Genomic DNA, 9,881 nt, shown 5'->3' on the forward strand with positions numbered 1-9,881 from the left:
CATCCTTGTTAATTGTCTTGGCAGTGAAAATTGATCATACATTGTTGCATAGGTGCGTATTCTTAATTCACCAGTCTCTGTGGGATCGAACTTAATATATTACTTGTGATCACGTGCGCTTGCGTGTAGTGTAGATTTCACCGAACAGAAGGACATTCCATGGCATAGCGAAGGGGCGAGGCAGATATTGTGGCCTCATCATCCTCGCCCTCGGCTACGGACTCTCTGTCAGACCCTTGCTCTTCTTCATCCCGGTTCTCGTCCCCACCTTCTTCATCGTCTTCTTCATCCTCCTCGCCCTCAGGAAGGTCATGATAAATACTTCGGCAAATCCGGAGCTGCTTGCCTTTCCCAACTCCCAAGATTGGGTGAGAAGACTCAGGAAGATCTAAATCCCCGAACAGCTCCTCTAAAGAGTCGTCACTTCTGTGAGGTTTATGGACGCTTTCTGCATCGCTAGAGGAGATACTGACTACTTCTTGTTGGTCTGGGCGACGAGAAGGACCTGCCTCGCCCTGATGAGCCCTCAGCCATGCTGGGTCCAGGTCCTCGCCCGCTCTTGGGTCGACCTTAAGTGATGACCATGAATCGAACGGGACACCAGCACTGGGGTGTGAACGCTGGGAATTCGTCATCTGAAAGAGAGATGGCGAGAATAGAATCAATGATGATAATTGGTAAATGGAGGAAAGGGAGAAGTCAAGATAAGGAATACAGACGTAAAGGGCGACGACGCTTATGCTAGATCCTCGCCCTTAGCGAATATTATGACCTTGATTTAACAAGGTCCTCGCCCACGATTATCTGACGCATACGTTATTATGCCTAATTCGTATTTGAGGGATCTAAGATGCCTAAGTCATGATTAAATGCAAAATAAGGAAATTCACAGAAAATTAAATTGCAAGAAGCTGCTGTACGTACCTGTGATTTCAGAAAGGAGAATAAGGTGCGAGGCCTTGATAAGAGCGTCGCCTAATGAAGATCTTTCGAGAGAGAAATCCAGCAGCACTTCGTGGGAGTAAGATGAATAAATGGAAGAAAAGAAGCCGCCTTTATATAGAGGTGAGAAGAGGCGGGAAATCTACAACTGTCAGAGCCACGTGGCGTGCCCCGATTGGACAGTTTTCTCGTGCTTCGAGGCACGACTCTTCAACTAGAATGGCGACTTATGGAAGATCGATACGATTTTTTATAGATTTTCCTGGAAATCTACAAGCCACTACGAAGATTTTTACATATGACGAGATAGAGAAGGCGAGAACGAATCATATTCCTCGCCCAGTGTTTCTTCAAAACCCTTTCGCACCAGTGCTTCAAGGGCTTGGGGGGTAGTTGTTATGGCCAAATATCAACTCAGCAGATGATTGCGTAGAACTCGCCTGTCAACACGGAAGGAACCAATCTCTGAGATTGTCCTCGCCCATTATATGGGTCTCGCCATATATGAAGCCCAGGAAGTGAGGACCCAGTAACATATGGACCCAGGTCAACAGGACGGTCCTCGCCCAGTGATTGTCCTCGCCCGGTATGGACCCTCGTCCTAGACATGTATCAGGCTACACGGCCCATTGGCTAGCGGCCCAGGTCTTCAAGAGAGAGTCCTCGCCCATTGCTGAAGGACCTCGCCCATTGCTTACCTTCCTCGCCCAATACTGAAAAGGGCCGAATACGCCTGGCTCTCAGGCCTAGTTATTATTGTTTTAACCAGGGCCCAGGCCCACCATCAGCCTCGCCCTAAGAGAGGACGGAGGGTTGGCCCAAACAGCTGAGTCTAAGGAGGTCCACGTGGGCTAGTGCTGGTCAGCCCACCTAGTTCCATGCTCCTCGGAGGAAGCTGGGCTCCAGAAGCCCATATCCGTCTGATCTAAAGCGGTGGCCCATAGCCGGAACCAGGGAATAAGAAACCTATTCTGATTAGGTTACTTGTTCCCCAAGAACTACGTATGGCTTGATCCCTATAAATAGGGTACGTAGGCACATCGTTTGGGATAAGTCACAACCCTTGCAAGAACGAATACTCCTTCGCTCTTGTGAGAAAACCCTGATTCCCTGAACGATCTCAGCCAAACCTAAAATCACCACCCATACTCCGTCGTCCGCTGTCATCGTCCACCACAAGTTCCAGCAACCCTCCCCGAATCTTGTTATCACCAGATTCCTCCGTTAACAGTTCCCACATGAACTATTACACTCAGTACGGTCAGGAGTTTTATCAGGCTGATACTGATCATCCACATGAAATTAGAATCTAAATGTACATTAATACGACCTACATTAATATCCAGTGGCGGCTATATTTGTAAAATCTAAATCTTCTAATACTGAGAGATAATTTTTGCCAGAGCAGATCATCTTTCAGTTCATTTTTAGCTTTAAGAATTTTAAAATTCTATGTGTTAAACGATCAGGAAACAAAACATCTAATTGTTCTTAATATGCATTTTGTTTTCCAACCTGGTTGTATGAATAGTTGGATTTGTCCCGACTATGTTTTATTCTGATTAATTAATGAAAGTGTGTTTCTTTTCTAGAAAAAAAAATAAAAAATAAAAAAATGTATAGCTTTTTAGCACAATTCAGCTCCATTTCTGGGACCGACTGATTCAAGAACTTGGAAAATTGTAAAAGATGTGGATATTTGCAAAAATTGAGGACCTCCAGCACAAAGCTTGCTAGTGCTCCTTTTCATACGGGAACTCCAAATGCAAATGGCCTGTTAAAACAGAAGCTTCAAATGAAATGGCCTGATGAAACAGGAACTTCCGTTGGAATTTTGTCATTTTGAGCATCAATTTGAGTGAGGCTCGGCTACGTGTTCGTGGCGGGTTATAGTTGGATTATGTTCTTTTCCCAGAGAGTTTTCCAATACATGTTTATTCACTCGAAACAACTAAAGAATGGATGAGTTGTGATGATCCAAAATTACTTCTTTGGTAGTAGAAAATTGAAAAGGAAAACTTGAGTCCCACATTGATCTGATAAAAAGCTTTTGAAAGCTTTATATAGCTAGCAAGACATTTTTGTAGTGACTAAATGTGTTACTAATGTATTGCCAGCAGATAAAAAATAGAGTGGAATTCAAGATATCACATCATTTTATGCTAAAAGTTAGATGAGACCAGCTAAAATTAAATCAAATGTTAGGTGCAAGTTAAACCAATCGACACAGTACGCACATAATGTATTGAGTTAATTCTGATTCGAATATATTTTAATTCGAAAATGAAATAATGAATTGAGTTTTTTGATAAAGTTCACACGAGTTTAACCTGATTTAATTTCAAAAGAAATATTTTTGATATATTATCGATCTCGTCTTTAAATAAGAGAATGTGTTTAATAAAATAATAGGACGGTGTTCGATTCAAAGGAAAATTACTGGATTTTGAGTTGATGACATAAATGGTTTATTTACATGTAAAAGAATTGAATTAATCGAGTTCTACTCGATTCAAACTCAATCATCGTATTAGTCTGATATGTTATTAAATTCGAGAATATCTCAAATTAATTACGATTAAAGTAACTTAAAATATGATTCGGTTCATCTATAATTTTTATGAGCTTTATTTTGTTATTAATTATAAATAATTCTTATTTTACCAAAAATTCGCAAGATTGTATAAAATTTTGCATAAGTAACATATAAATTTGATATTTGAAGAGATTTTGCCCCATATTCAGAACAATTTCATGATTAATGCCGGATATGTTACAAGTAAAAAAACAAGAAAAAGTGGATGATATGGTATATCAAAATGGGACTGAGTAGGGTTTTCTTTTTTCTCTCGTTTTGAGAGTCGACTCCCGTATCAGGGTTTTAGCCGTCACTTCTCCGCCTCCCATATCTTCATCTTCTCATCAATTAACCCCTTCACTCTCTCATCCTCTCTATTTTTTTTTACTAGTTTTTCAATAAAACCAAGATCTAATCTTGTTTGAGTACCTTGTTATCAAGGTTGTGTGCCCATCTTTTGGGATGTTGTGTGCCCATCAGAACGATGGTGGATGCCGCAAGAGCTCACCTTTCACAACAAATAATTGTTCATGTTTTGGGGACGTTTGGTGCTCCAAGATCAGTTGATTTGACTGATAGTTCTGAACATTGGGCTACATATGATGCTTACGTGAAGATCAATTGGTCAATTGCGAGACTACTAGTTTCATAACTAATGTAGGTTGGATTGCTCGAGATATCATTGTAATACTTTTTGGATCAAAGAATATGAATATTCTATTTGTTGAGCGATATGAAAACAAAATGACTATTTGTTTAGTTCGTTCTTTGTTTCACAATCAGATTGTAGTTGACAGTTTGGGGGTTTGTCCCGGCTGAGTTTGCGATTTGTATTAATAAAATTTTTTGTTTGTCAAAAAAAAAAACAAGAAAAAGTAGACTCAGACGAGGTGTTCGACCAATTTTAAATTTTTTTGTTTATTCATGAAATCTGAAAATATTCTTATAATTATTTTAAAATTTTGAAATATTTAATTGAGATTTTAAATTATTTTTAAAAATTTGATAGTATTTAATTGAAATTGTTTAAAATCTGTTAAAATTCGATAATATTCAAACGTTGATGTATAGTTTGAATTTCATGAAATGATAAATTTTGTGAAAGTTTTCAATATATTTTAATTTTTCCAGAAGTCCCACCAAACTCCATAAAAATATAAAACATTATTATGGTTAAATTCTAAAAAGTTTAAATTAATTTAATGACATCTTATTAAAAAATTCACAAAAAAACAAAATCAGATACGCGCAAACTAAACACAACTCATTAAAATCCAATTCTAAAAAGTTTAAATTAATTTAATGACATATTATTAAAAAATTCACAAAAAACAAAATCAGGCAAACTAAACACAACTCATTAAAATCCAACTAGCATTTTACCCGTGCTACGCACCGAATGGTTATTTTTATAAAATAAAAATAAGTTTGTATACTTACAAATTCAAGTACATATTGTTTTATCATTTATATAATTTTATTACATAATATAGGTATAAATTTTTTAAGAAAATAATATTATTTCTTAAATACTCTGCTTAACACCCTCATATTATATGAAATGAAATAATCATATTTTCTTTTCAATCAAATATTATATAAAGATCGACTATCGTTTAGAGATCATGGAATGCGAATGCAATCCCTGCTCCCGGTTTCGGATCCAAAATCTGAATTATCTCAATTTCATACTGAATCCTGAATTTGCACCGATGTTGATCTAAACTAATTTGTTTTTATAATATGAGATAGAAAACTAATAAGAGAATAAAAAATGTACATATAAAATTATATTATCGTCAACAATTATGTAATATTTATGTATGAATTTTTTTTATAGTATACATAGGATTAGGGAGGCAGTTAGTAAACAGGGAAGGGAGCGGGGCGAGTAATTTCAGGGCCATAAATTTTTTCAATTTTCCGTATTAAATAAAGTAATGTCAGATTAAGGTCGATCGGGTCGGGTGGATTCATCCCCTGATATCAGTCATTATTATTATAATATATAATTTAATTAATTTGTACGCAAAAATTCACTTATATCCTCATGATTAGTCTTCGTTGCCATAGTTTAGAAAATTTGTATGCACTTAACTTATTTACGAAGTAATATAAATTATTAAATTCAATGAAGCATGCCTTAAAAGTATAAATTTGTAACAAAATCACTGATGTAAATAAGATTTTATGGATTTAAAAAGATAAATATATTTTATTTTTATATCTATTTTAATCACGAACATAATGAAAATTTTGTCCTAGTAAATTGTAAAGCCATTGTGAGATTTCTATATTGATCGTTCTGTATGTTAACTTGTGTTTATTTTATATTATTTCTCTCATTATAATTATAAATTTTCACTTATAAAAACGATGTTTATATTAGAGGGTGAATATCCAATATAACTCATTTTTTGCGCATATTGTCCATAATGATCACCCACACTAAAATGGACCAAAATAACCACAAAGAGTCGCATTTTCTGAATGCGAATACTGAGTGTGGATCTAGTTAATGCGCATGCTTTGGCTGATTTTGTGCATGAGCATCAATCGTGTGTGAGGATTAAACTAAATTTTAAATCTGCTTGCAAGTTACGCATATATAGTATGCGTGACCAACAAACACGCATAGTCAGAATGCGTGTCATTTTTTTTTTGTTCCCTTTTGAAAACACATATATGGTCATACATACATCATCACGGAGTCCAAAGCTATTTTGGATATGAAGAAATATGAATAAGTTGTCTTTATTTGGATCAGAAGTACTCCGTAGTGGTTAAATCACTTGATTCATATACACGCATCCTTTGAATGCGCCACTGATTGGTTAAAAGAGGCATAAAAAAGGCATCAAACTCGACGTTTGTTATTTTGGGCATGCATTACATAAATATTAGTTATTTAGGGCATTTTCACTATATTAGATGAGTATGAATTTAATTTTATAAAATATGAAATATTTAATTTTATATCATATAATACTCAAAAGACCATGTATGTCACGTAATACATGTTAATATTTTAACCACCGCAATAAATTAGAAATATTGTTTAGTCATATAAAAATTTATGGGTGGACTCGTATAAAATTATTTTAACCACCGCAACAAATTAGAAATATTTTATATTTAATTTTATATTATATAATACTCAAAAAACCATGTATGTCACGTAATACATGTTAATATTTTAACCACCGCAACAAATTAGAAATATTGTTTAGTCATATGAAAATTTATGGGTGGACTTATATAAAATTATTTTAATTTTAACAATATTGTAATATTTATGTATAAATTTTTTATAATATATATATATGAATACTGGGGAGCCAGTTAGTGAATGGGGACGCGAGCGGGCGAGTAATTTCAAGGTCATAATGTTTTTTAATTTCCCTATTGAATAAAGTAATGTTGGGTTAAGGTCGATCGGATTGGGTGGATACATGCCTAATATCAGTCATTATTATTATATTATATAATTTAATTAATTTATACGCATATTCATTTAAATTGCATAATTTTCTTTATAGCCATATTTCTGATAATTTGTATGCACTTAACTTATTTATGAAATAATAAAAATTATTAAATTCAATCGAGTATGCCGTAAAAGTGTATATCTTGTAAAAATTCACTTATGTCAATAAATTTTATGGATTTAATAAAAAATTTGTCTTAGTAAATTATAAAATCACTGTGAGGTTTATGAAAACGGGTCATTCCGGATGCTAACTTGTATTTATCCTATATTATAATACCTGAGTCTACCCAGGTATGTAGTTAACCAATCACATTATAATTATATATTTATAATTATAAAAACGATGTTTATATTGGCTAAGTGTGAATTTAATTTTCTAAAATAGTAAATATCTAATTTTATATATCATATAATACTCGAAAGACCATTCACGTCATGTAACATGTTAATATTTTATCCACCGCAACAGAAGGATACTGTTTTTCTTTGCCATCAAGTAAATAAAAAGTTCGTTCTAATCTGTAGGGTGTGGAGACTCGTATAATTTTAAAAAAGATTTATCAAATTGATCTAAAAATATCTAAAGTTAACGAATGAATATCATTGGCCTAAAATAAGGAATGATATATTGGTACTAAATTAATTCCTCTTTTTTTATTGGTTAACATCCTAAATAATTTATTTTTTCATAAATTGAATTGAATTGAAATTAATTACTTAAAGTAAATCTCAAATTCTATTATTATCAAATTAGATTATTTTTAATTAGATAATGAAAAGGAGTCTAATTAGTTTAGGTATAATCAGATAATGAAAAGGAGCTGATTAATTATAGGGTAAAGAGTTTCTAAGAAAATTTTCTACCCTAACAACCAAGTGCTACGTCGTTTCATTAGTATCCCAGGTTGTAAATAGCTGTTTTAACGTTGAAAGTATCATTACATTTTTACAACTTAGAAATCCCCAAAATTTGAGATACATGGGTGAGGAAAAAGATCAAACACCTTATAGTTAGAGAACAAATTATACCGCATTTTCCGATTCAACCACAAATTTGTCCAATTATTTGTCATAAACATCAGCGCTTTTGCAAATTTTCACCTCTTTCCCTTGATGAGATAAAAATAGCTGGGACAAAATTTGTAAGTGAGCTCATTGACTATACATCATTACCACCAATTTTTTAAACGATTATAACAAAGAAAAATATATATATGTACACATGCACAATAAACTTGATTTGCAATAGAGATGAAGAAGATCACTGAAAGAAAGCATAGGTTAGTCCCACTGGACCATGACGTTGTATTTAATGAATTTCTAATTTTACTATCAAACGACGTAGTATTAGCATGCTAGGGTAGAAAATTTTCTACCATGCTAGGCAGAAACTCTTTACCCTTAATTATATTGTATAATAAAAAATTATATTGATTAACTCATGATTAACTTGTATGTGGTTAATATTTTGGATAAAATTTAATAGAAGAAAAGTTGGATGATGAATAATATTAGTGCTAAAATAATTTATTTTTTTGTGATTGGTTAACTACATAAGGTGGTTGAAAGAAAGTTGAAGAATTGATATGATTGGTCTAAAATTTAGGAATGACCTCTGATTAGTCCTAAAATAATTCTTCTTTTTTGATTGGTTAACTGCATTTAGGATGTACTCTGATTTGTTTTAAAATTATTCAAAGTTAACGGATAAATATCATTGGCCTAAAATAAGGAATGATATATTGGTACTAAATTAATTCCTCTTTTTTTTATTGGTTAACATCCTAAAATAATTTATTTTTTCATAAATTGAATTGAATTAAATTACTTAAAGTAAATCTCAAATTCTATTATTATCTAATTAGATTATTTTTAATTAGATAATGAAAAGGAGTCTAATTAGTTGAGTTATAATCTGATAATGAAAAGGAGTTGATTAATTATATTGTATAATAAAAAATTGTATTAATTAACTCATGATTAACTTGTATGTGGTTAATATTTTGGATAAAATTTAATAGAAGAAAAGTTGGATGATGAATAATATTAGTGCTAAAATAATTCTTTTTTTTTCTGATTGGTTAACTGCATAAGGTGGTTGAAAAAAAGTTGAAGAATGAATATGATTGGTCTAAAATCCAGCAATGACGTCTGATTAGTCCTAAAATAATTCCTATTTTAGAACTGTCAAAAATACAGTCTGAGCATTACTTCCTTCGAGAGCTAATGTGTCCATAAAACATAAGTTTTTTTTTATCAGAAGACTCCTGACATCTAATGTGTCCATAAAACATAAGTTTTTTTTTTTATCAGAAGAATCCTGGCATCCTTAGATTATTTTTAATTAGATAATGAAAAGGAGTCTAATTAGTTGAGTTATAATCTGATAATGAAAAGGAGTTGATTAATTATATTGTATAATAAAAAATTGTATTAATTAACTCATGATTAACTTGTATGTGGTTAATATTTTGGATAAAATTCAATAGAAGAAAAGTTGGATGATGAATAATATTAGTGCTAAAATAATTCTTTTTTTTCTGATTGGTTAACTGCATAAGGTGGTTGAAAGAAAGTTGAAGAATGAATATGATTGGTCTAAAATCCAGCAATGACGTCTGATTGGTCCTAAAATAATTCCTATTTTCTGATTGGTTAACTGCATATAGTGGTAGAAGGAAAGTTGTAGAAGAAAAGTTGGATGATGAATAATATTAGTGCTAAAATAATTCTTTTTTTTTTTTCTGATTTCCTAAAATAATTCTTTCTTTTTTGATTGGTTAACTGCATTTCAGGATGGACTCTGATTTGTTTTAAAATTATCTAAAGTTAACGGATAAATATCATTGGCCTAAAATAAGGAATGATATA

The sequence above is a fragment of the Daucus carota genome, chromosome 2, assembly GCF_001625215.2.
Source record: "Daucus carota subsp. sativus chromosome 2, DH1 v3.0, whole genome shotgun sequence".
NCBI lineage: Eukaryota > Viridiplantae > Streptophyta > Magnoliopsida > Apiales > Apiaceae > Daucus > Daucus carota.